General features: G+C 36.2%; 1 protein-coding gene and 1 non-coding gene across 7 annotated transcripts in view; one reads left to right on the plus strand and one right to left on the minus strand.

Moving 5' to 3' along the window:
* Positions 1 to 27,217, minus strand: part of KIAA1328 (KIAA1328 ortholog) — a 355,285-nt gene that overhangs the window by 175,425 nt on the left and 152,643 nt on the right. The window lies entirely within an intron of this gene.
* Positions 7,985 to 8,052, plus strand: LOC121103316. Its single transcript, XR_005835470.1, has one exon. It is a non-coding gene; the product is annotated as a small nucleolar RNA SNORD2 (small nucleolar RNA).

Raw genomic sequence — 27,217 nt, forward strand, 5'->3', positions numbered from 1 at the left:
AAAAAGCTCCCCATCACTGAAGAAGGTGATCTCAAAAACCCATTTCTAATTTCAACACGCTTTGTACTTCAAATAATGAAGAAACATAAATATAATTAAACTCACTCAACAGAAACCCATTGCGAGCTTTCCTTTAAACCATCTTGAAGCACACCAGGGACAGGCATAGAAGAGTAACAATATGAATTTACTCCACTAATGAACATGTTTGTCAAATGAATGAATGTATCCATGGTAGTATTGTCATGAGTTTAATTTTATAACTCCAATTAAATATGTTCATTTCCAACAAACTACTATAGGATACAAACTTTCCTGATATGGAAAGTTTATAAATGGATTCATAAAGTATATAACTAATATTCATAAGTCTATCCTAGATGTCCAGCTGACTTTACTTTGATGTTGCTGTTTCCCACAATTGCTTCAATTCTTCTGTAACAGCCTTAGGTTTTTTCTTCTTCTTTTTGTATTATTTGAGAAGTAATGAACACAGAAGTAAAAATACAGGTATTAGGAAGAAATAAAATGAAAGGCAAAATCAAGAAAGAGAAATCTCTGTCCCCTACTGCCAATCCCACTGACAGAGGTAGACCCTCTCCTCCACTTCTGACGTTAGTTATTCCTGTGTTACCTCCACAACTTTACTATGTGTAGATGTCTATTTCTTCAAATATAGTTATATATTAAGGAGATCCAGCATTTTCCTAATTATGAAAGATGTAGAATTTAGCCCACTTATACTACTACATCCTTTAAAATTTTTCTTAGCTATGTTTTTATCTTCAGTTCTATTCATTACCTTTCTCACTTGAAAAAATAATTATGAGCACTACTTGATCCATTACGTTAGACTATATCTCCTGACTCCCTGTTCTGCAAAATGGGAAAGTCAGTATCCATACTTCCTTCCACCTCTATGCCTCCCCATCATATTCCAACTTTTAACACTATGCCATCTCTTTCACATCATCGAGGTTTTAACATTTGTGTTCTTCTCAGAAATACTGATTGGATCTTCCATGCTTTGTGTACAGACTTATTATGAAAACAGAAAGTCTACACACACATACAATAGGTAAATACTTGTTACAGCAGACATAGGATATGTGATTAGATTAATAGAAAGCAAGATGTCAGCATATGGTCACTAGGGAGTATTCTAAATGTAGAGGTCAATGGCATCGCTTTCTAACATTTAACTCCTCAGAATCACTTTGGTTTACATTATTTTGAACCATGACTTTGTTGTTCAGCTTTTCATTTTTACCACATTTCTAAGTACCTCTTTCTTCCAGTTGGTAAGAATACTTGCTGTTCCCTTGGCTCAGAACATTCTTCCTAGGCTCTTCATATGTTGGCTTTTAATATTTGAGGTCTCGGCTCAAGTGCTATCTTCTCACCAAAGGATTGCAGCTGTTTAATCATTATTTGTAGAAATGCTCAATTAAATACTGATTTGCTCTTAAGTAGCTTCTTTCCAGAACTGCTGCATGGCTGTGCTCCAGCACAATGAAAAAGGGATCCAGGAAAGATGAACGTACAGCATTTAAGACACACTGGAACTAGCCCAAAAGTAAAGCTTAAGGAAAGGTCACATGCGGGAAAAAATGCAATTGGACCCCAATCCCCCAAATCAATTCCAGGTGAATTATAAACCTGCATATCAAAGACAGAACTATAAAACATTTAGAAGATGATGTACAAGAGTATTTTATGCCTTGGAGGAGAGAAGGATCCAAAAAGCAAAAATCATAAAAGATGATAAATTCAACTACTTTAAAATTAAGAACTTCTATTTATCAAAAACACATAAAGACAGTGAAAGATAAGCCACAAACCGGCCAACGATGTTTGTAACACATATAACCAACAAAGGAAAACATCCATATGATGTGAAGAACTTTTACAAATCAATATGAAAAGACAAACTATCCAAAAGAAAAGTGGACAAAACCTGATAAGGCATTTCACAGAAAAGGGAAAGGACAATAAACATATGGAAAGGTGCTCGACTCCCCTACTAGTGAGAATTACAAATGAAAATGACTATGAGATGCCCTTTGTGGTTGCCTGCTACAGCGGTGGCCCCAGAAAAACCACACCTCCCAGTAGTTACTCATTTTAACCAACAGACACTTTGCCAGTTGTGGACCAAATCTGGAAAAAGATTTGGCAACTTCCATTCTTGCAGGAGGCCCTGAACCTGCAGGTAAGAGGGCTAGCTACTTTGCTAGATGAACTACAGGGAGAGGCTACCTGGGGAGAGAAAGAAAGGTCCAGCCATGCCAGTGTCATAACTAATAGCCAGTTGCATGAGCCTCATGGGTGACCACAGGCAAGAGCAGCAGAAAAAGCACGCAGTTGAACCTAGCTCAAACTGCAGAATGTTAGTCGTTTGTCTAAGTTTGGGGGTAGTTTGTTAAGTGGCAATAGATAACTGAAACTAAAAGTTATTTTACTCTTTTCGTCTTCCAAAAACCTGGAAGGTAAAAAAGCTGTCAAATATACTGAGGAAAAAAAAATCCATTCAGTATTTTTTTTAAAAGATTTTATTTATTTACTTGAGAGAGAGAGAGAGAGAGCACGAGCAGGGGAGAGAGAGAAGCAGACTCCCCACTGAGCAGGATGCTGAATGTGGAGCTCAATCCCAGGACCCCACAATCATGACCTGAGCCGAAGGTAGATGCTTAACCAAATGAGCCACTCAGGTGCCTCCCATTCAGTAAAATCTTAAGACTTTTTTTTTTTTTGACCGTATATACTACTAAGCATTTGTGGTTAGTTAACTAAATTTCCAGATATTTATTAGATGCCTTCTGGCACAGCAAGGAAGTAATATGGAAGAAAATTTGTCAAGATTCAAATAATGAAAGACAGATTCTAAATCTTAATTGCCAACTAAAATATGGAATGATTAAGCCACGTTACACCTAACAGAACACTATGAAGCCATTAGGGAAAACACCAAAATATAATGTTAAGTGACAAATACAGAATCCAAAATTGTTAGTACACAATGATTAGAATTATACTTTTCAAATACACAGATAAAAATCATAAGGATTATGATTGTTTTCTTAACGTGTTTTCCAATTTTATATACAGTTAAATTACTTTCACAATATAAATTACACATTTTTTAAAATAAATTAAGGACCAATGAATGAATGGATAGAACAGATAAGAATGAGGAGTAAGGGGAGCTATTAACTTTTTTGAAGATCTAGAAATCACTATTAACTGTTAACACAAGGAGCTATCTCAATTGAGGGCAAAGCAGAGGCTGCCATTCTCATCAGCAGTATCTACTATTAATATGCTACTTTTTTCTCTCAGTAAGCACCTGTAATTTGTCAATATCTACCATTTCAAATAATTTTCATATTCTTCGAATACATATTTCCACTTCAGGGAATTAACCCAATAGAAACACTTGCAAACATATTCAAAACTATATGTACAAGAATGTTCACTGCAGTATTCTTTGTAATAGGCACAAATTAGAAAGAATCCTATATCAACAAGATTGATTAAATAAATTATGACACATCTATACACTAAAATACAGAATGGACTTTAAAAAGGATGCCACAAATACATGTACGTACTCTGCTGGAAAATATATGCAACATATTATTAAGAAAATAAAATCATAGGGGCGCCTGGGTGGCAAAGCGGTTAAGCGTCTGCCTTCGGCTCAGGGCGTGATCCTGGCGTTCTGGAATCGAGCCCCACATCAGGCTCCTCTGCTATGAGCCTGCTTCTTCCTCTCCCACTCCCCCTGCTTGTGTTCCCTCTCTCGCTGGCTGTCTCTATCTCTGTCAAATAAATAAATAAAATCTTAAAAAAAAAAAGGAAAAGAAAATAAAATCATAAAAATTACATGTATAGAATTAACCCACTTTTCTAAAATTACAGTATTAGATCTGCAGAGAAAAAAATCTGTAGTATACATTAAAGTTAACAGTAGTTATTTCAGAGAAGGAGAATACAGAGGACTTGGAATTAATATACCATCTATTTTTGAATTGCTTAAATATTCTAAGACCAAAATGTGTTAGCATAACAATAACAAAGAAACAATAAACTACCTTAAAATAAACTGTCTTTCCTGGTTTGTGTTCACTTTCTAATTCCATAGCTTCTCCTGGAGTTCCTGGAGCTAAACCTCTCTTCTTAATGATTTAAAGAAATCAAAGACCCAGGTTTAGATGGAATAAAAGCTGGAAAAACTGGGGGAAAAAAAATTGAGTGGGGGGCTTCTGTCAGTCCCTCTAGATTTACCCACGTTCTCTCCTTGGTGCCCTATCCGAGGGCAAATGCTAGTCTGGATGGACCACAGATCAGAGCTTAGGCAGTAATTCTGACAAACCCAAATAACAGGGGACATAGCAATCCATTTTATCAAGGGCCCCTTTTCCTTGTGCTTTAAACCAAATGAACACTGGGGGTTAGAAAAATTTTATTCTTAGAAGATGAAAAAACCCTTTATTCACCAATCTCAATTTCATTCTCGAAGTACTCAGTGCTGGTGAATATAGTACCTCCGGACTGACAGAACTGAAAGCCAGGTGTGATAATTAATCCCTAAAGTGACATAATAATTCAGGCTGAATGTTATAAGCACAAAAGACGAATAACTAAACATAGGGACATTCCCCAACAGATGATATTTTTGGTTTTCACCAGAATCTACTTCACAATCTCACAAAACCCCCAATCAATTCCAAAAATAATAATGGTAACAATTGGGAAGGGATTGTATAGCATGTACTACATGCAAGGTAAAAATGTATTTGTTTTACATTTATTAATTCATTTGATCCTGGCAGAAACCCTGTAAGTTATATTCCATACATTTTCTGCATTTTGCAGATGAGGAAGTTGAAGCTTGCTCATGTTAAGTAACTTCCCCAAGGTCACAGTAAGTAGCAGAGCCTACTGTTTAAAAACCTAAACATTCTGGCTCTGAAGTCATGCTCTTAGCTGGCATTCAAAGGAATCCTTGAGGAATGAGCAGAAAAACATCTTGTCTATCAAACAGCAGGCCCTAGAGCAAGACTATAAATATAAATCAGAACCCCCAAATATAGCTTGAGGAAGCAGAATGCTGTAGCTTGTCAAATGGTCACTTATAAAATCTTTCACACACACAATATTTAAAAACCATGAATTGTAATCTAGGATATAGCCAAATGCCTAACAACTTCTAGCTCACAATGATGGCTGTCTATTTACTGGTCAGGAGAGTAGTAATTTATTGCAGAGTAAACAGATGAAGTGTGCACAATATCTAGCTATATCCTGTTAACAGGCATGGCGAAAAAAGAATTAAAAAATGGAAATTCCACGTTTTAAAGCTATTACTTTAATATGTATTCACTTATATAAAGATGTCATAGTTAAAAACACTTAAAAGTCAAGTTATCTGGAGAAAAGATTCATATAAAATTATTTTTAGAAACAGATATTCAGCCTATTGCCATCAGAGTTGATTGCTCTTATATGTAAAATTCATTCAAGTTTCTGCAGGTTTGAAAATACAAAGACTGACATTTAAAAGCCTGTGTAATGTGTCATTAAAAAGAAATTAAAATGGGAACATTTCTACTTGTCAGGAATACACAGTTTGTTAGGGTAAAGACTGTAGTAACGGTTTACAAGTTTCTTTTATGAGTATTAAATATATCATGTACTGTTAAATATATTACAGGGAATATATTACTTTTATGAGTATTAAATATATCATGTACTGTTAAATAATATATTAATAAATATATTAAATATAAAGTGAAATCAGGGCTGGAGAATTTACTTGGGTCACAATAAGGCCAGGCAACTAAAACTTTAAAGGAAAATCATGCAGTTCTTTTTTAAAAAAAATAGCTTTATTGAGGTATAACTGATATGCAATAAACTATACATTTAAACTGTATAAGCTGATCGGTGTTGGCATATGTATATACCCAGGAACCATCACCATAATCAAGACAACAAACTCCATCACCTTCAAAAGTCTCTGTGTCCCCTTGTAACCTCTTGTACTTACTCCTGCACCTGATGAACCAGGCGAACACTAATCTACTAGAGATTATTTGGGTTTTTCTAGAGTTTTATATTGATGGAATCATATAGTTTGTAATCTTTTAAATCTGGATTCTTTAACTCAGCTTAATTATTTTGACCTTTATCCATGTTTTTGCATGTATTAGCAGTTCCTTCTTATTGCCGAGTAGTATTCCATTATATGGATATACCACAATTTGTTTATCAGTGCACCTACTAATAACATGGGGGTGTTTCAAGTTTGGGGGTATAAAAAATAAAGCTGCTGTGAACAACAGCAGTGGATGTATGCTTTATTTCTCTTGGGTAAATACCTAGTAAAATGGATGGATCATATAGTAGATGTATGTTTTGCATTTAAACAGACTTTTGCGAAGTTGTTCTATGATTTTACATTCCTATCAGCAGCACATGAGAGTTCCAGTTCCTCCACATCTTTGACACGGTAAGCTTTTAAAATTTTGGCCAATAGACAAATTACTTATAGCTGTGTAGTGGTACATTACTGTGATTTTTACCTTTATTTCCCTAATTGTTAATGATATTGAGCATCTTTTCATATGCTTATTTGCCATCTATACATCTCTTGTCCTAATCTTTTGTTGTTTTAATTCAGTGGTTTGTTTCCTTGTTATTGAGTTTTTTACTTCTTTTTATATTCTGGAGGAATCCTTTAGCAGATATTTGTATTCCAATTGTTTTCTCTCAACCCGTGGCTTGTCTTTTCATTCTTTTAATTTTTTAAAAAGATTTTATTTATTTATTTGACTGAGAGAGAGAGAGAGACAGAAAGAGAGGGAAACAAACAGGAGGAGTGCGAGATGCAGGCTTCCTGTTTGTTGAGCAGGGAGCCCGATGCGGAGCTCAATCCCAGGGCCCCTGGATCATGACCTGAGCCGAAGGCAGACACTTATCAACTGACCCACCCAGGCACCCCTGTCTTTTCATTCTTTTAACAGAGCTTTTTGAAAAACAGAAGTTTTTAATTTTGATGAAGCCCAATTTCTCAATTGATTCTTTTATGGATTGTGCTTCTGGTCTTGTAGCTAATGAGTCTCTGACTAACCCAAGGTTGCAAAGATTTTCCCCAGGAAGTTTTATAGATTTTGGTTTTACATTTATGTCTATGATCCATAAGAGAAGATCTAACTAGAATACTCTATCTGATGCCCCATGAATTATTAATTTTATCCCTCAGGTTGACAGGAGCAGGCAATATTCCCAGTTATTACTTTACTTACACCAATTCTGAAATGAAACAATCACTTTCTTGGAAAAGTTTCCATCTCTTGCTCCTTACCAGTTAGGTTTTCCTCATTAGTCAGAATTAACTCCAAAATACCAGTACTTCTTACTACCTCTTTACATTTAGGCCGAACTTCATTACCTATTCCAAATTTACAACAATAAGTCTTCTAGCATATACCCAATATTATATATTCGGGAGTCCCTATTCCTATCTTATTCCCATGGCAACCTTTACTTGGTTTTTAGGGTAACATCATCTACTTTCTATTCTGTAGACTCCCACAATTTTATATTACTTCCATTTTTCTTTCCTATTATCTTTACCCAAATGCTTTTAACTGTGAGTCTGGTTTCTTTATTCTTAAATTCTTAAATCAGTTGTAAGTGCAAGTTGACATTGATTTAGACCTGATTTAAAGGCCTAATTTTTTTCTCAATCTGCTTCTATAATGCCTACAGTTTATATTTGTGATAGACATAAGAGCTTCCTAAGGTGCTATACTTCACCCCTAAGGGTTCTGAGTCTTCAGAAGCATACTGATAAGCATTCATGCTTTCTTCTTTCAAGGTAATACTAGCCTGGCTGAGGGAGAAAGAAATTCATGGTTAAAGGCTCAGATGCAGCTATGATACCATACTCTTGGAGAACCGAGGAAAGTAAATCCCAAAATGAAAAAACAGTGGCAAGGTTTGAGACTGACCTGTAATGAAGAGAATACTCATTGCTGATCACTTGGTAAAAGAAACAACAACAGCAGTGACAAGGATTAAAAGGAAATATTTGCTGTTGTAGCCTACAAGAAGTTGAAATAGGGGTGCCTGGATGGCTCAGTCGGTAAGTGTCTGTCTTCGGCTCAGGTCATGATCCCTGGGGTCCTGGGATGGGGCCCTACATCAGGCTCCCTGCTCAGTTGGGAGTCTGCTTCTTCCCCTCCCTCTGCTCCTCTCCCCCTACCCTTGTGCTTGCTCTCTCATGCTCTCTCTCAAATAAATAAAATCTTTAAAAAAAATAGTTGAAATAGCCCCATTAGGCAAAAGAGTAGGTATGTAGTATACTACATTTCTATTAACCTCTAAGAAACACTAATGTTCAACAAAAAGCTAGTAAAGAGACTAGATAAAAGGAAAGTTAAAAATAAGTTAAAAGTTCCAAGTCTGAATGTTGATTGAGGCATACACAGATGTAGAAAAGAGTTCACACGGCAGGCCTGAGACTGCTATCCTTAGAAAACCCTGTTTGCAAGGCTGGGCCTTGGTTGCCAGTATGGCAACTGGATTTTGGGAGGATTCGCACTATTCCCTGATGGATAATGGTATTTTACCAGGCCTAAATGGTTTGTAGAAATAATATAGTTTATGCTGAACATCTGCTTTCCTTCTACAAGTCTGGAAATCAGTACATGCCAGGCAAAGGACACCTACATGACCAGTCCTCAGTAAAAACCTCAGCACTGAATCTCTAATGAGCTTCTCTGGTAGAGAGCACCCCATGTATATTAGATGCTGGAGAAATTAAGTGCATCCTGTGTGATTCCACTTGGACAATAATCTTACAAGATTGTATCTGATTTCCTCCAAACTTCACCCCATGTACCTTTTCCCTTTGTTGATTTTGCTTTATATCTTTTCACGGTAAAAAAATCAGTTATGACTATGACTTTATGTTGAGTCTCATGGGTCCCCCCAGTGAATCATCAAACCATTCCCTAGTGGGGTGGTCATGGAAACCCTGATACCCCAGTTTCTGGGTTTAATAAGTTAATATGGTCCCTTGCTGAAAAAGATGTGAAGTGTAGGTGGAACTCAGCTCCAGCTGGGTGTGCTCCTCTATGAGACTGTGCTCTCAGTACTCAGGCAAATACTCTGAAAGAAGAGCACTAAGCAAGCAAGCTTCATTCATGTAGCAGAGCGAGGTAGAGAAAAAAACAGCAGGCACTCAACCGGGCAAGCATACAGGCTTTTATCAAGCACTTATTTCATGCCCAAAGCAGAGCAAAATACTTAAGCCTAAACATCTTTTTGAGAGCTCTGAACACTGCACAAAGGTGTAAGCCAAACAAAGCAATAGATTTATGAATCAACAGAGCATTAAACTGAAAAAAGTTAGTGCCTTGACTCAATCTGGAAGAAGAACTGAAGTTATCAACATGGTTAGCTAACCAAAGAGAATAATATTACCTCCTAATGCCAATGAAAGGCTTTACTGGTACACAGTGAAAGATGGAGGACACTGGACTGAGGCCTCAGTGCTAACCAGTGCTGCATTTGGGGAGACACACAAGTTACCTTTGATGTTTACACTTCCTTCTAGCCTATTCTCTTAACATGTTGCCTCCATAAGTACTATATTTATATCTGACTGCTTAAAAAGCATGATTCTCACTCTTAAAAATACTAATAAGTAAGCAGGAAGATGTAACACTCTAGGGACTGTTTATCAGGGCTTTTTTTTTTTTTTTAATAATGATTTTTTATTATATTATGTTAGTCACCATACAGTACATCCCCGGTTTTCGATGTAAGGCTCGATGATTCATTAGTTGTGTATAACACCCAGTGCACCATGCAATATGTGCCCTCCTTACTACCCATCACCGGTCTATCCCATTCCCCCACCCCCCTCCCCTCTGTAGCCCTCAGTTTGTTTCTCATAGTCCATAGTCTCTCATGTTTCATTCCCCCTTCTGATTACCCCCCCTTTCTTTATCCCTTTCTTCCCCTACTGATCATTCTAGTTCTTATGTTCCATAGATGAGAGAAATCATATGATAGTTGTCTTTCTCTGCTTGACTTATTTCACTAAGCATTATCTCCTCCAGTGCCGTCCATTTGTAGCAAATGTTGAGAACTCGTTCTTTCTGATAGCTGAGTAATAATCCATTGTATATATGGACCACAACTTCTTAATCCAGTCATCTGTTGCAGGGCATCTCGGCTCCTTCCACGATTTAGCTATTGTGGACATTGCTGCTATGAACATTGGGGTGCATATGGCCCTTCTCTTCACTACGTCTGTATCTTTGGGGTAAACTATCAGGGCTTTCTTTTAATCAATATTCTATCTGAAATGAAATAAATCGACTTAGCAAGGCAGCAATCACTCCTATGGCCTGGGAGATTCAGATCATATAACAACACAAGTCAAATGGTGAACTTCAATTCCTAAATTTATCTGACTGCTTCACTGTCATGGATTTCCTCCAGTTCAGTATTCTTAAGATTCAGGGTCACAAGATTTACAGCTGGAAGGAATCTTAGCCAACATCAAGTCTATTCTGATGTTTGACAAAAGAGATTAAATGTTCTCCTCCTATGGCACTTAAAATAGTATATCTTGTATTGTTTTCTTTCTATCCATCTATCCAACTATCCATTCTTCTTCCTTCCCCTCTTTCCTACTTCTCCTATCCTTATATCCATTCTGTCTCTTTAATCAGAGTGTCATTAAAAAGGAAGTCCTGCATCTAATTCAGGTTTTTGGTAGCTAATGTTGTAACCTGTAAAAATCAGTCTAGCAATGATTATATTTAATCATGACAATCGAATTTTCATTGAGTTTGACTCACTATTATTCAACAATAAAATCTGCTACCAGTGGAAAGGTAAAAACATATGCAATATGCCACAGATTCTTTCTGAAAAGGACAGATTTCACTCAAGCTAACAAGCCCAGCTGTGACTAGTTCATCTCCTCAAGTAGTAAACTTACTGATTATGGGAATTTATAAACTTCTCATATCCAGGCATTAGTCACTACCACTCCAGGTAGTCAGTAGTCATGTGTGGCTATTAAAATTGAAGTAAGTCAAGCAGAGAAAGACAATTATCATATGGTTTCACTTATTTGTGGAACATAAGGAATAGCATGGGGGACATTAGGAGAAGGAAAGGAAAAATGAAGGGGGGAAATCAGAGTGGGAGACGAACCATGACAGACTATGGACTCCAGGAAACAATCTGAGGGTTTTAGAAGGGAGGAGTGTGGGGGGATGGATTAGCCCAGTGACGGTTATTAACGAGGGCATGTATTGCATGGAGCACTGGGTGTTATATGTAAACAATGAATCATGGAACACTACATCAAAAACTAATGATGTACTATATGATGACTAACAAAAAAATTAAATTAAAATTAAATTAAATATTCAGTTTCACTAGCCACATTTCAAGTGCTCAAGTGTTACCATATTGGACAGTGCACACATAGAACAGTTCCATATAATCGCAGATAGTTCTACTGGACAGCACTGTTCTAGGAGATGTTCTGTTAACAGGGTACTTAGATTCACAATTGATTTCTCTATGTTTTTCCTTGTTTTGCTTGTATTCCCGCTGTACCTCATCTGGAGGCTATCATGAGAAACATAAGCATATATCTAAGACACATATAAAAAATATAGGTATAAAAAATAAACAATAGAGTTTTTAAAGTAGCCATGTGGTAGGACTTTATAATTATTATTTCTCTAAAAGATATAGGTTTGGCATTAATTCTAACTGAAGGGGAATAAAAGCTTTAACTTTCCTTTTTTAAATTATTTTATTTGGAAAAGTTATTTAGGAACAATATCAACTGGGTAAAGATGGTCAAAAGGTATAACTTCCAATTATAAGAAAATTAAGTTGTGAAGATACAATGTGCAACATGATGACTGTTGTTACCAATACTGTATTATATGTTTGAGAGTTGCTAAGAGTAGATCCGAAAAGTTCTCATCCCAAAGAAAAACATTCGTAACTACATGAAGGTGATGCACAATAACCTAACGTGGTAATCATTTTGCAATAGATGAATAGATCAAATCATTATGTTGTACATCTTAAACTTACATTATGTTATATGTCAATTATATCTCCATAATGCTGGAAAAAGAATATAAGTGAAAAAAATGAGTAGGAGAAAAAAAGAATATCAAACAATAAAAAAGTTGTAAAAACCAAGTACATCAAAACTCATATACCCTTTACCCAGACTTACATATTATTACATTATACCCCACTTTCTTCAGCATTTGCATATTTAGACATTTGCACACACACATATGTAATATTTTTGAGATGCCTGAGAGTAACTTACATACATCATGACCCTTTATCCCCAAATACTTCAGTGGCCATTTCTTATGAATAGGAATATTCTCTTATATAACCACAGTACAGTTATAAATTCCATAAACTTTATGTAATCTACCATCAACATTCTGATTTTATCAGCTGACCTAATAATGTCCTGTACAGTATATTCCTGCCAACATTACAGGATATAGTCTAGAGTCAGATACTGCATTTAACTGTCATTATCTCTTAATTCTCTTTTAATCTGGAATATTTCCACAGTTTTTGTCTTTTAGGATGTTTCCATTTTTGAAGTGTATAGTCCCCTTGTTCATTTAGTAGAAGGTTCATCATTTTGTGTTTGATGTTTCCTTGAGATTTAGATTCAGGCTCAATGGGAAAACTGAAGAGATGATGTGTTCTTATGGTTTAATATCTGGAGACTTTTAGAGTCTACCAGTCTTTCTTGGGAACTGTTAATTTTGATCACCTGGACAATTTTTCCACCCTGTATAATTACTGTTTTTTTTCTCCCTTACAATTAATAAGCAGTGTAAGGGGAGACTAACTTAAAGGCTATGCAAATACCCTGATCTTCCTTCTCATTTTCCCCTTGACTGAGCAGCCATTGATGACTCTTGCTTGATTCAATTTTTTTCGTGATGGTTTCAAAATAATAAATTTTCAACTTCAGCACTTCTTCCTTACCAGTTGGCCTTCAGCACTATACTGTAAATGAAACTCCTCCTTCCTCCTGCATCCATGTATGTATGTATGTATTACTGGTATAGACTCATGAATGTCTATTTTCCCCAATAGTGTACAATTCATTTCTAGTCCAAGTTATTTATGTAAGTTCTTAGTATGTAATATAGTTCCCATATTGGGTAATATTACTTTCAAATGAAGTGATGACTGGGTTATTAACATAATACACCAAACTGGCTGGAAATGTAAGTCCTGGTCTCTGATGACCAGAAAGCGGGGACAGGCAGAGGAGGGGAGAGAGAATGTAGAAGGCTGGATGGAAGTGTTCTCACGTGAACATCAGACTCATGGAAAGAAAGGACCTGGAATGACAGCAACCACAGACTTTCCAGCTATAGCTGTTAGCCACAAATGGAAATGTCCTATTTTATGTTTTGAAAACTGGTTTCTATTTAAGGGACCACATATGGTTAATGAGTAAAGCTTCTGTGCAAGAAAATTCCTGAGAAATTATGATGCACAGCAAAATGGGGCTAAAATACATGTAAAAGAATGGCAAAAGTGGCAGCATTAGTTGAGTATGAATAAAATCAGGACTACAGTTCAATATAAAGATATGTCATAGTGGTGCAGCAACTCCACACTTACTTTTTCCCTCACCAAAACTAAGAACTATACAGTATTGTCTTGTATCCTCCCCTTCACTATCCAATTCAATCAGTGCTCAAAGTTTCTAAAGAAATGTGATTTTTTTTCAACAGTTAATTCAGAGCTGCAGGAAAGGGCAGACTTGTCATTAAATAACTACCCTTGAAAAGGAGAAATCTTATGAAGTAAAAGACTTTTTTCTGCATGTGAAAATTTAGAAGTAAAATTTCCGGCTAGGTATATTCGAGATGACACTCATAGAAATTAATTTCAGTTTCCAGAGTATGCTGTGCTTTAAAGACAGAAAAAGTAGAATCATAGTGACAATCCCACTGGTCGGAAGATAGGAAAACAGCTGCAGTCAGCAAGGAAAGCTCACCAGGCAGTCTTCTGAGAGTTTGTGAGGTAAATATGTCACTCAGTAGACACAACTTTCACACAGCAGACCCTGACACATTTGGTGGTAAAAAGAAAAAAAAAAAGTGGAGGGGAAGGTTGCACAAGGGGCAGAAAAAGTGAAGGAGAAATGAGAAATAAAAAAATAATAGAAGTTAGAATGGAAAGGACCTTAGAGGTTTTTCTTTTTCCCCTCTACTTTCTCATCTTCTATCAAAGAAAATGAAAGCTCAAAGTAGTTAAATGATTTATTCAAGTGCACACAACTGAATTATAGAAAGCAAAAATTAGAACCCTCAACTCATTTTCAACCAAATAGCAAGAGCACTGACCTTGAGATCACAAAGTCTGGGTTTGAGTTTTCACTACAACTGGCTCATTCAATGGGCCTGGGTAAGTCAGAGCACCTTATGAACACCTTGAAAGAATCTTACTGGTGGTTTAAGCAAAGTGAATTAACAGATTTCTGTGAGTAGGGACTGGATTAGCACTAACAGCTTCAAGTTAATGTTAAGAAGTCCCTAAAACAGACTCTGAAATGTAAGTGGTGAGACCTGTAGAAACCAGAGAGAACTTATTACCTTATTGTACACAAGGGATAAAATTTCAAATAATACTGAGGGTATAAACAGAATAAATATGGGGAAAATACACTTGCATTATCTTCCCAGTTCTCTCCACCCCACTCTTTGAAACCAAAAATAAAAGTCTAGAAGTAAGGTATTAGACTCTGTTTCTCTATGTAAGATGGAGTTTTGAGGGTTCTTCATATATTTTACATATAATTTTATCGGATATGCAGTTTATGAAGATTTTCTCAGAGTTTATGATTTTGAATTTTCATTCCCATATCAGTGTCTTTAAAAACCTGGTTCTTAATTTTGATGAAGTGCAATTTATCAATTTTCCTTTTATGAATTATGCTCATGGTATTGATTCTAAGAAATTTTTCCTTAACTCAAGGTGAAAAGGTTTTTTTAAAAATGTTTTCTTCTAGCAGTTTTATAGCTTTATGTTTTATATTTAAGTTTAGGTATAACTGATTATATATCAAGTTTAATTCTGGATGCTGTATTCTGTTCCATTGATCTATTTGTTTATATTTACATTACTACAGCAGCTTCATTACTACACTTTAAAAATAAGATCCTTCACATTTTAACATGAATTTCAGAATCAATTTCTACAAAAAAAGCCTGCTGGAATTTCAGTTGGTATTGTGTTGAATCTATACATTTGGGGAGAATTGACACATTAACAATATTAGTTTTCTCATCTATAAACATGGTATATCTTTCCATGTATTTAGGTGTTCTTTAAATTCTTTTGCAGAGTAGTTGTAGGGTATAGGTCACATTTACCTCTGAGTACTTCATATATTTTGATGCTATTACAAAATGGCATTTAAAAAAATTTAATAATTTAAAATGTTTTAAAGTTTCAATATGCCACCTTGTTATTAATATACAGATATACAATTGAACATAAATATTTTTACTGTGGTATAATACATAAAATTTACCATCTTAACCATTTTTAAGTACGCGGTTCAGTGGTATTAAATAAGTAATAACGTTGTGCGACCATCACCACCATTCATCTTCATAACTCTTTCCATTTTATAAAACTGAAACTCTATACCCATTAAACAATAGCCCCCATTCCCTAACCTGCAGCTACTGGCAACAATTTTACTTTTTGTCTCTAGGATTTTGATCACTGTAAGTACCTCATACAAGTGTTATACAATTAATTTTTGTAAATTGATCTTGTACTTTGCAATCTTCCTAAACTCATATAACTTCTAGTACTTTTTTAGTAATTAGTAAAAAGTCCATGTGTACACTCATACTTTGTGTAGACTTACATTCTGATCATGTTATTTTCACATAAAGGTAATTTTAGTGCTTTTCCAATCTGTATGTCTTTTATTTCTTTTTGCATTGGCTAGAACTTCCCTTACAGTATTACATAGAAGTGGGAGAAAATTACTTTGCCTTTCTTGATCTTTCACCATTAAAAGTACAATGTTATCTGTAAGTTTTTGTGAGATGCCTTTATCAGGTTAAAGACATTCTCTTCTATTCTTAGTTTTGGAGTTTTATCATGAATGGAAGTGGGTTTTCTCAAATTTTTATTTTTTACACCTAGATGTAATGTACTTTTCATCTTCTGACTGCTAATATGGTGAGTTACATTGATTTGATTTTCAAATGTTAAAAAAACCTCACATTGAGATAAACAACTTAGTTATGTATTATTTTTATATTGTTGAAGTTATTAAAATTGTGTTATTTTTGCATCTAATTTATGAGGAATATTTGTCTGCAGTGTTCTTTCCTGGTAATGTCTCTGGTTTTGTGTCAGAGTAATGGCCTCATATAATGAGCTTCGAAGTATTATTTCTTGAATTTTCTGGGAAGTATGCGTAGAATTAGTACTATTTCTATCTTTTTGTTTATTATTGAATTATAGTTGACATACATTATATTAATTTCAGTTAAACAACACAGTGATTTTACAATTCTTTACATCACTCAGTGCTCACCATAATAAGTGTAGGCACCATCTGTCAACATACATTATTACAATATTAACTATACTCCCTATGCTGTACTTTTCATTTCCATGACTTATAACTGGAAGTTTGTATATTTTATTCCCCTTTACCTATTTAGCTCATTCCTCCCACCCACCTCTCCTTTGGGAACCACCACTTTATTCTTTGTATTTAAGAGGATATTTTTGGGGGGCACCTGGGTGGCTCAGTGGGTTAAGTGTCTGCCTTCAGCTCAGGTCGTGATCCCAGGGTCCTGGGATTGAGCCCCACATTGGGCTCCCTGCTCAGCAGGGAGTCTGCTTCTTCTTCTCTCTCACTCTCTCTCTTTCTACCCCTCCTCCTGCTCTCTCACTCACTCGCTCTCTTTCTCAAAGTAAAATAAATAAAATCTTTTAAAAAAAGAGTACATTTTTTGTTATTGCTCATTTTGTTTTATTGTTTAGATTCTCTCTATATAGAAATCATATGGTATTTGTCTTTCTCTATTTATTTCACTTAGCATAATATCCGTTAGGTCCATCCATGTTGTTATAAATGGAAAGATCTCATTCTTTTTTATGGCTGAGTAATATTCCATTATGTTTGTATAAATATGTGTGCGTGTATATGCATACGCATACCACATCTTCTTTGCCCATTTGTCTATCTATGGACATTCAGGTTGCTTCCATATTTGACTATTGTAAATAATGCTGCAATAAGCATAGGGGTGCATATATTTTTTCAAATTAGTGTTTTCATTTTCTTTGGGTAAATATCCAGTAGTAGAATCACTGGATCATATGGTATTTCTATTTTTAGTGCTTTGAGGAAACTCTAAATTATTTTCCAGAGTAGCTACATCAATTTACATTCCCACCAACAGTGCATGAAGGTTGTCTTTTCTCCACATCCTCACCAACACATCATTTTTGTCTTTTTGGTACCAGTCATTCTGACCAGTGTTAGGTGATTATCTCATTATGGTTTTGATTTACATTTCCCTGATGATTAGTGATGCTGAGCAACTTTTCATGTGTCTGTTGGTCATGTGTATGTCTTCTTTGAGAAAATGTCTATTCACGTTCTCTGCCTATTTTTTAATTGTTGTTTTTTTTTTTTGTGTTGAGTTGTATAAATACTTTATAATCTTGGATATTAACCCCTTACCACTTGCAAATATCTTCTCCCATTCAGTAGGCTGCCTTTTTGTTTTGCTGATGGTTTCCTTTACTGTGCAAAAGCTTTTTATTTTGGTGTTGTCCCAACAGTTGATTTTATTTCCCTTGCCTGAGAAGACATATCCATAAATATGTAGCTAAGAATGATGTCCAAGAAATTATTGCATATGTTTTCTTTTAGGAGTTTTATGGTTTTAGGTCTCAATAGGTCTTTAATCCATTTTGAGTTTATTTTTGTGTATGGTGTAAGAAAGTCTTCAAGTTTCATTCTTTTGCATGTAGCTGTCCCATTTTCTCAATCCCATTTATTTAAAGGACTTTTCCCCCATTGTTTTTTCTTGCCTTCCTCTTACCTGTTACAGATTAACTGACCATAAGCATAGGTTTATTTCCCTATCCTGTTGCACTGATCTATGTGTTAATTTTTGTGCCAGTACCATGCTGTTTTTGATTACTACAGCTTTGTAGCCTACCTTGAAATCTGAGATTGTGATACCTCCAGCTTTGCTCTTCTTTCTCAAGATTACTTTGGCTATTCAAGATCTTTTGTGATGTCATACAAATTTTAGTACTGTGAAAAATGCTGTTGAAATTTTCATAGGGACTACATTGAATCTGTAGGTTGCTTTTGATAATACAGACATTTTAACAATAGTAATTCTTCCAATCCATGAGCATGGTCTATCTTTCCATTTGTTTGTGCCATCTTCAGTTTCTTTCATCAATGTCTTATAGTTTCCAGAGTGTGGGTGTTAAATCTCCTGGGTAAATGTATCCATAGGTATTCATTCTTTTTGGTGCAATTGCAAATAAGATTGTTTTCTTAATTTTTCTTACTCACACTTTGTTATTAGTGTATAGAAACAACAGAATTCTATATATTAACTTTGTATCCTGCGATTTTACTGAAATCATTTATCAGTTCTAATAGTTTTTTTGGTGGAGTCTTTAGGGTTTTCTATATATAGTATCATGTCATCTGGAAATAGTGACAGTTTTACTTCTTTCTTACCAATTTGGATGCCTTTTCTTTTTCTTGTCTGATTGCTGCAGCTAGGACTTCCAGTACTATGTTGAATAAAAGTGGGGAGAGTGGACATTCTTATACTGTTCCTATCTTAGAGGAAAAGCTTTCAGTTTTTTTGCCATTGACTATGACGTTAGCTGTGGGTTTTTAAAAGATATGGCCTTTATTATGTTGAGGTATATTCCCTCTAAACCCACTTTGTTGAGTTTTTATCATGAATGGATGTTGTATTTTGTCAAATCCTTTCTTTGCGTCTACTGAGATGATTATATGGTTTTTACCCATCCTCTTGTTAATGTGATGTATCACATTAATTGATTTGCAAATCTGAACTACCCTTGCATCCCTGGGATAAATCCTACTTGATCATAATGAATGACCATTTTAACATATTTTTTAACTAAGTCTGCTAATATTTTGTTGAGGATTTTTTGCATCTATGTTCATCATGGATATCAGTCTGTAGTTTTCTTTTTAGTACTATTTATTTCTTAAATAAACAATAACGTTTGGTAGCATTTACCAGTGAAGCCATCTGAACCTAATGTTTTTTTGGGGAAGACTATGAATTCAATTACTATTATAGAGCTATTCAGGTTATCTATTTCTCCTTAAGCAAGCTTTGGTATTTCGTGTTTTTCAAGGAATTTGTCCTTTATGTACGTTGCCAAAGTTACCAACATAAAGATGTTCAATAAAATCCTTGTTTTCCTTTTTACATCTGTAGAAATTGTAGTAATGTTATATATCCCATTCTTGATATTGATAATTGGTTACTTTTTTTTTTTTTTTTTTTTTGACCAGTCTGCCTAGAGGTTTATCAACGTTATGGGTCTTCTCAAAGAACCACGTTTTGGTTTCAATGATTTCTCTCTCTTTTTAGTTTTCTATTTCATTGATTTCTGCTCCAGTTTTTTTTTTTTTTTTTTCTTCTTACTTTGGACTTAAATTTCTCCATTTGTACTTTCTTAAGGCAAAACTGAAATGATTTATTTGAAACCTTTCTTTCTGATATAGACAGTCTTACATGCTTCTAAGTACTACTTTATCTGCATCACACAAATTTTGATATTTGTGTTTTCATCTTCATTTGATTCAGTACACATTATAATTTCCCTTTGATTTCTTCTATGACACATGGGTTGTTTAGACATTTATCATTTAGTTTCAAATATTTGGTGATTTCAGAGACAACTTTCTGTGGTGGATTTCTAATTTAATCCCACTGTGGTGAGAAAAGTACTTTGAGTAACTTGAATCATTTTAAACTTATTGTGACTTGTTTTAAGGTAAAATATAAACTGTCTTATCAAATGTTCTGTGTTCACTGGAAAAAACTGCACTAGACTATTGGGTGTTTTCTTTAAAAGTCACATCAAATTGGCTAATGTAATTCATTTTTTACATCCTTTAATAGTTTTCTGCTTAACTGTTCTATCAATTATTGAAAGGATATTAAAATATCTGACTAAAATTGTCGATATATCCATTTCTCTTTGCAGTTTTATCACTTTTTGCTTCATGTATTTTGAAACTAAGTCCACGAACATTTAGTATTACTATATTGTCTTGATGAACTGAACACTTTATCATTATGAAATGACCTTTTTCTGAAATATTCTCTGCTCTAAAATATACATCATCTGATATTAACTTAGCTAGTCCAACTTTCTTTTTATTAATGTTAATATGTACACCTTTTTCTCTCAACCTTTTACTTTTAATCTTGCTATTTGTTTTCAAGTTGTCCCTTCCATTTTTTGTTCCCTTTTCTCTCTTCTTCTTCCTTCTTTTGGATTATTTTTTTATGATTCCAGTCAATCTACTCTGTTAATAGCTATAACTTTCTGTCATATTATTTTTGGAACTGATTTAGAGTTGATGGCATACATCTTAACTTATCACAGCATATTTTCAGGAGATACTATGCCACTACAGATATCATATAAGAAACCTTACAACATAGTATATTAATTATCCTCACCTAGTTTTTGTACTACTGTTATACATTTTGCTTCTACATGTTATAAACCCCACATTATATTATCTTTCTTAAAAATTATCTTTTACTCTTAAACAGACTTTAATCATAAAGAATATTATTTTATATTTACTCACATAATTACCATTTCTGGTATTCATTATTTTGCGTTAAGTCCCTATTTCTATCTACTTTCATTTCTTTTGGTTTGAAAGAATTCCTTTAACATTTCTTGTAATGCAGGCTTGTAGGTGAAGAATTTTTTTGAGCTTCTAGCATCCAAAAAAGTCTTTATTTCACCTTTACTTTTGAAAGATATTTTTTGTTCAGCATAGAATTCTAACTTGAAATTTTTTTCTTTCAGTAATTTAAAGAGATCATTCCACTGTCTTCTCACTTATATTATTTGACTAAAAAAAAAAAAATCTGCTTGCATCTTCATCTTTCTTTCTCTTTATGTGCCATGGTTTTTCCTCTGGCTGCTTTTAAGAATTTTTCCTTATTACTGGTTCGGTTTTAAGTAATTTGATTATGATGTGACTTCATAGAGATTCTGCCATCTTTTTTGGGCTTTTAATTTACTGATCCCCTTAGATCCAAGGGTTTATAGTTTTCATAATACTAGAAAAATTGAGGCCATTATTTCTTCAAATATTTCTTTTCTACCCTCCTTCCCTGACTCTCCCTTCCCCCAAGCCCATCATGGATCTCTAATTACACATATATTAGGCTACCTGAAGTTTTTCTACACCTCTGTTCCACAGCTCTTAAGTTCAGTTCCTTTTCTTTTGGTCCTTTTTTGTCTCTGCTTAATTTTCAGTAGTTCCCATTGCAATGTCTTCATTTTACTAATCTTTTCCTGTGCAATGTTAAAATTGGTATTAATTCCTTCCAGTATTTTTTCATTGCAGTTAGTCTTTAGAAGTCTGATTTGAGGGTTGGAGTTAAGATGGCAGAGGAGTAGGGGATCCCTTTTTCAGCCGGTCCCCTGAGTCGAGCTGGATAGATACCAGACCAGCCTGAACATCCATGGAATCAGCCTGAGACGCAGGAAGATACATCTGGATCGCTACAAATGAACATCTCCAGTGCTGAGTACTGAGGTGCGAAGTGGGGAGCTGTGAAACCACGCATAGATATCGGAAGATAAACAGAAGGGGGAGGGAGCTGCCGTATTCAGGCGCCGGGAAGCGGTAGCCATCTGCACAGGGGAGCGGGTGGACTCGCAGACCGGCACCCGCGAGAGAGCAGACTGAGACCGTGAGCGGGGAGCGCGCGCCACCAGACTTCTCACGGAGCCCCAGTGTGCTCACTGGAACCAGACTGAGACTGGGAGCTCTGGGAGCCCGCGGGGGCGGCTGGTGGTGTTAGAAACACTAAGGACAGAGACGCACCGGCCCTGGAAGTGAGGGCTGGGATGCCGGGTGTGGGGCGCACATCCCGGGACACTGCAGGGTTGAGCAGCACCAACAGAAACAGAGTTAAAGTGGCCAGAACATCAGTGGAGAACCGTCTGCAATCCCTCTGTTCTGAGACAGAGGCTGAGATTCAGCCACTGCTGCTCTGACTCTCAGAAGAGGCACAGCAAACCACCAGGGAAAGCCACCAGAGAACAAAAGCCTGGAAATACTGGCTCACGGTGTGCCCATCACCATCCCCCTCGCAGGGGACACGGAGACTCTACCCAGACAGGGTTGCCTGAGTATCGGCGGGGCAGGCCCCACCCCCAGAACACAGAAGGCAGGCTGAAAAATCAAGAAGCCCACAACCCGGGGTGCCTGGGTGGCGCAGTCATTGAGCGCCTGTCTCCAGCTTAGGGCGTGATCCCAGCGTTCGGAAAGGAGTCCCTCATCGGGCTCCTCCGCTGGGAGCCTGCTTCTTCCTCTCCCACTCCCCTGCTTGTATTCCCTCTCTCGCTGGCTGTCTCTCTGTCACATAAATAAATAAGATCTTTAAAAAAAAAAAAGAAGAAGCCCACATCTCTAAGATCCCTATAAAACAAGGGCACACGGCCTGGGTCCCGGACAATAATTTGGGCTCTGGACAACCCTGCAACCTCTCCTCATCAGAATGACAAGAAGGAGAAGTCCCCCCCAGCAAAGAAAAGACAATGAGTCTGTGGCCTCTGCCACAGAACTAATGAATATGGATATAACCAAATTATCAGAAATGGAATTCAGAGTAACAATGGTCAAGATGATGTGTAGACTTGAAAAAAGTATTAACGAAAATGTTAATGAGAATATAGAATCTCTAAGGGCGGAAATGAGAGCGAATTTGGCAGAAATTAAAAATTCTATGAGCCAAATGCAGTCAAAACTAGAGGCTCTGACGGCCAGGGTGAATGAGGCAAAAGAACGAATTGGTGAATTGGAGGATGGGTTAGTAGAAGAAAAAGCTAAAATAGAATCAGGACTCAAAAAAATCCATGCTCAGGAATGTAGATTACGGGAGATTACTGACTCAATGAAACGTTCCAATGTCAGAATCATCGGCATCCCCAAGGGGGTGGAGAAAAACAGAGGTCTAGAAGAGATATTTGAACAAATTGTAGCTGAAAACTTCCCTAATCTAGCAAGGGAAACAAACATTCGTGTCCAAGAGGCAGAGAGGACCCCTCCCAAGCTCAACCACGACAAACCTACACCATGTCACGTCATAGTGCAATTCGCAAACATTAGATCCAAGGATACAGTACTGAAAGCGGCCAGGACAAAGAAATTTCTCATGTACCAAGGCAAAGGTATCAGAATTACATCAGACCTGTCTACACAGACCTGGAATGAGAGAAAGGGTTGGGGGGGCATTTTTAAAGCTCTATCACAGAAAAACATGCAGCCAAGGATCCTTTATCCAGCAAGGCTGTCATTCAGAATGGATGGAGAAATAAAGACCTTCCAGAATCGCCAGTCATTGACCAATTTTGTAACCATGAAACCAGCCCTACAGGAGATATTAAGGGGGGTTCTATAAAAGTAAAACAGCCCCAAGAGTGATACAGAACAGAAAGTAACAATCTATAGAAACAAAGACTTTACTGGCAACATGGCATCATTAAAATCATATCTCTCAATAATCAGTCTCAATGTAAATGGCCTAAATGCTCCCATAATGACACAGGGTTGCAGATTGGATAAAAAGAAATGACCCATCCATTTGCTGTCTACAAGAGACTCATTTTGAACCTAAAGATACATCCAAACTGAAAATGAAGGGATGGAATACCAATTTCACGCCAATGGACCTCAAAAGAAAGCTGGGGTAGCAATTCTCATAACAGACAGATTGGATTTTAAACTAAAGACTACAGTTAGAGACACAGAAGGGCACTATATTATTCTTAAAGAATGTATCCAACAAGTGGATATGACAATTATAAATATATATGCCCCCAACAGGGAGCAGCAAGATACACAAGCCAACTCTTAACCAGAATAAAGAGACATACAGATAAAAATACGTTAATAGTAGGGGACCTCAACACTCCACTATCAGCAATAGACAGAGAACCGGAGCAGAAAACCAACATAGAACAAGAGCTTTGAATGCCATACTCGACGAGTTGGACCTCATAGATATATATAGAACACTACACCCCAGAACCAAAGAATACTCATTCTATTCTAATGCCCATGGAACATTTTCAAGAATAGACCATATTCTGGGACACAAAACAGGTCTCAACCGATACCAAAAGATTGAAATTATTCCCTGCATATTCTCAGACCACAACGCTCTGAAATTGGAACTCAACCACAAGGAAAAATTTGGAAGAAACTCAAACACTTGGAGACTAAGAACCATCCTGCTCAGGAATGACTCGATAAACCAGGAAATCAAAAATCAATTTAAACAATTTATGGACACCAACGAGAATGAAAACACAACGGTCCAAAACCTATGGGATACTGCAAAGGCAGTCCTAAGGGGGATATACATAGCCATCCAAGCCTCACTCAAAAGAATAGAAAAATCTAAAATGCAGTTTTTATATTCTCACCTCAAGAAGCTGGAACAGCAACAGAGGGACAAGCCTAATTCACGCACGAGGAAGCAGTTGACCAAGATTAGAGCTGAAATCAATGAATTAGAAATCAGGAGCATAGTAGAGCAGATCAACAGGACTAGAAGGTGGTTCTTTGAGAGAATCAATAAAATTGACAATCCTCTGGCAAGACTTATCCAAAAGAATAGAGAAAGGACCCAAATTAATAAAATTATGAATGAAAAAGGAGAGGTCATGACCAACACCAATGAAATTGGAAGGATTATTAGAAACTTTTATCAACAGCTTTATGCCAATAAATTAAGCAATCTGGAAGAGATGGAGGCCTTCCTGGAAACCTATAAACTACCAAGACTGAAACAGGAAGAAATTGATTTTTTAAACAGGCCAATTAATTATGAAGAGATTGAGTCAGTGATAAACAACCTTCCAAATAACAAAACTCCAGGCCCGGACAGTTTTCCTGGGGAATTCTACCACACATTCAAAGAAGAAATAATACCTATTCTCCTAAAGCTATTTCAAAAAATAGAAACAGAAGGAAAGCTACCAAACTCATTCTATGAGGCCAATATTACCTTGATCCACAAACCAGGCAAAGACCCCCTCAAAAAGGAGAATTATAGACCGATCTCCCTAATGAATATGGATGCCACAATCCTCAACAAGATCCTGGCTAATAGAATCCAACAGTACATTAAAAGGATTATCCATCATGACCAAGTGGGATTCATCCCTGGGATGCAAGCGTGGTTCAACATTCGCAAATTGATCAGCGTGATACATCATATCAATAAGAAAAGACTCATGAACCATATGATCCTCTCAATGGATGCAGAAAAGCATTTTACAAAAATACAGCATCCTTTCCTGATTAAAACCTCTTCAGAGTGTAGGGAATAGGGTACATTTCTCAAGCTCATAAAAGCCATCTATAAAAAGCCTACAGCAAATATTATTCTCAATGGTGAAAAGCTGGAAGCCTTTCTCTTAAGAGCAGGAACACAACAAGGATGACCACTCGCCACTATTATTCCCACATAGTACTAGAAGTCCTTGCAACAGCAATCAGACAACAAAAGGGATAAAAGGTATCCAAATCAGCAGTGAAGAAGCCAAATGTCTCTCTCGCAGATGACATGATACTCTATATGGAAAACCCAAAAGAATCCACTCCCAAACTAGTAGAAGATAGAGCAATTCAGTAATGTGGTGGGATACAAAATCAATGCTCAGATATCAGTTGCATTTCTATACACAAATAATGAGACTGAAGAAAGAGAAATTAGGAATCCATCCCCATTTACAACAGCAATTCAAAACCGTATGTTACCTTGGAATTAACTTAACCAGAGACATAAAGGACCTATATTCTAGAAACTATAAATCACTCTTGAAAGACATTGAGGAAGACACAAAAAGATGGAAAAATATTCCATGCTCATGGATCAGAAGAATTAACATAGTTAAAATGTCCACGTTACCCAGAGCAATCTACACTTTCAATGCTATCCTGATCAAAATACCGATGACGTTTTTCAAGGAACTGGAACAAATAGTCCTTAAATTTGTATGGAACCAGAAAAGGTCCCAAATCTCCAAGGAACTGTTGAAAAGGAAAAACAAAGCTGGGGGCATCACAATGCCGGATTTCGAGCTGTACTACAAAGCTGTGATCACAAAGACAGCATGGTACTGGCACAAAAACAGACACATAGACCAATGGAACAGAATAGAGAACCCAGAAATGGACCCTCAGCTCTTTGGGCAGCTAATCTTTGATACAGCAGGAAAAAAAGTCCGGTGGAAAAAAGACAGTCTCTTCAATAAATGGTGCTGGGAAAATTGGACAGCTACATGCAAAAGAATGAAACTTGACCACTCTCTCACACCATACACAAAGATAAACTCCAAATGGATGAAAGACTCGATGTGAGACAGGAATCCATCAAAATCCTAGAGGAGAACATAAGGGCAACCTCTATGACATCGGCCAAAGCAACCTTTTTCATGACACATCTCCAAAGGCAAGAGAAACAAAAGATAAAATGAACCTGTGGGTCTCATCAAGATAAAAAGCTTCTGCACAGCTAAGGAAACAGTCAAAAAAACTAAGAGGCAGTTCACGGAATGGGAGAAGATATTTGTAAATGATACTACAGATAAAAGACTGATATCCAAGATCTACAAAGAACTTCTCAAACTCAATACACGAGAAACAAATAAACAAATAAAAAATGGGCAGAAGATATGAACAGGACACTTTTCCAATGATGACATACAAATGGCTAACAGACATGAAAAAATGTTCAAAATCATTAGCCATCAGGGAAATTCAAATCAAAACCACACTGAGATA

This window comes from Ursus maritimus, unplaced genomic scaffold, assembly GCF_017311325.1.
Source record: "Ursus maritimus isolate PB19 unplaced genomic scaffold, ASM1731132v1 scaffold_18, whole genome shotgun sequence".
NCBI lineage: Eukaryota > Metazoa > Chordata > Mammalia > Carnivora > Ursidae > Ursus > Ursus maritimus.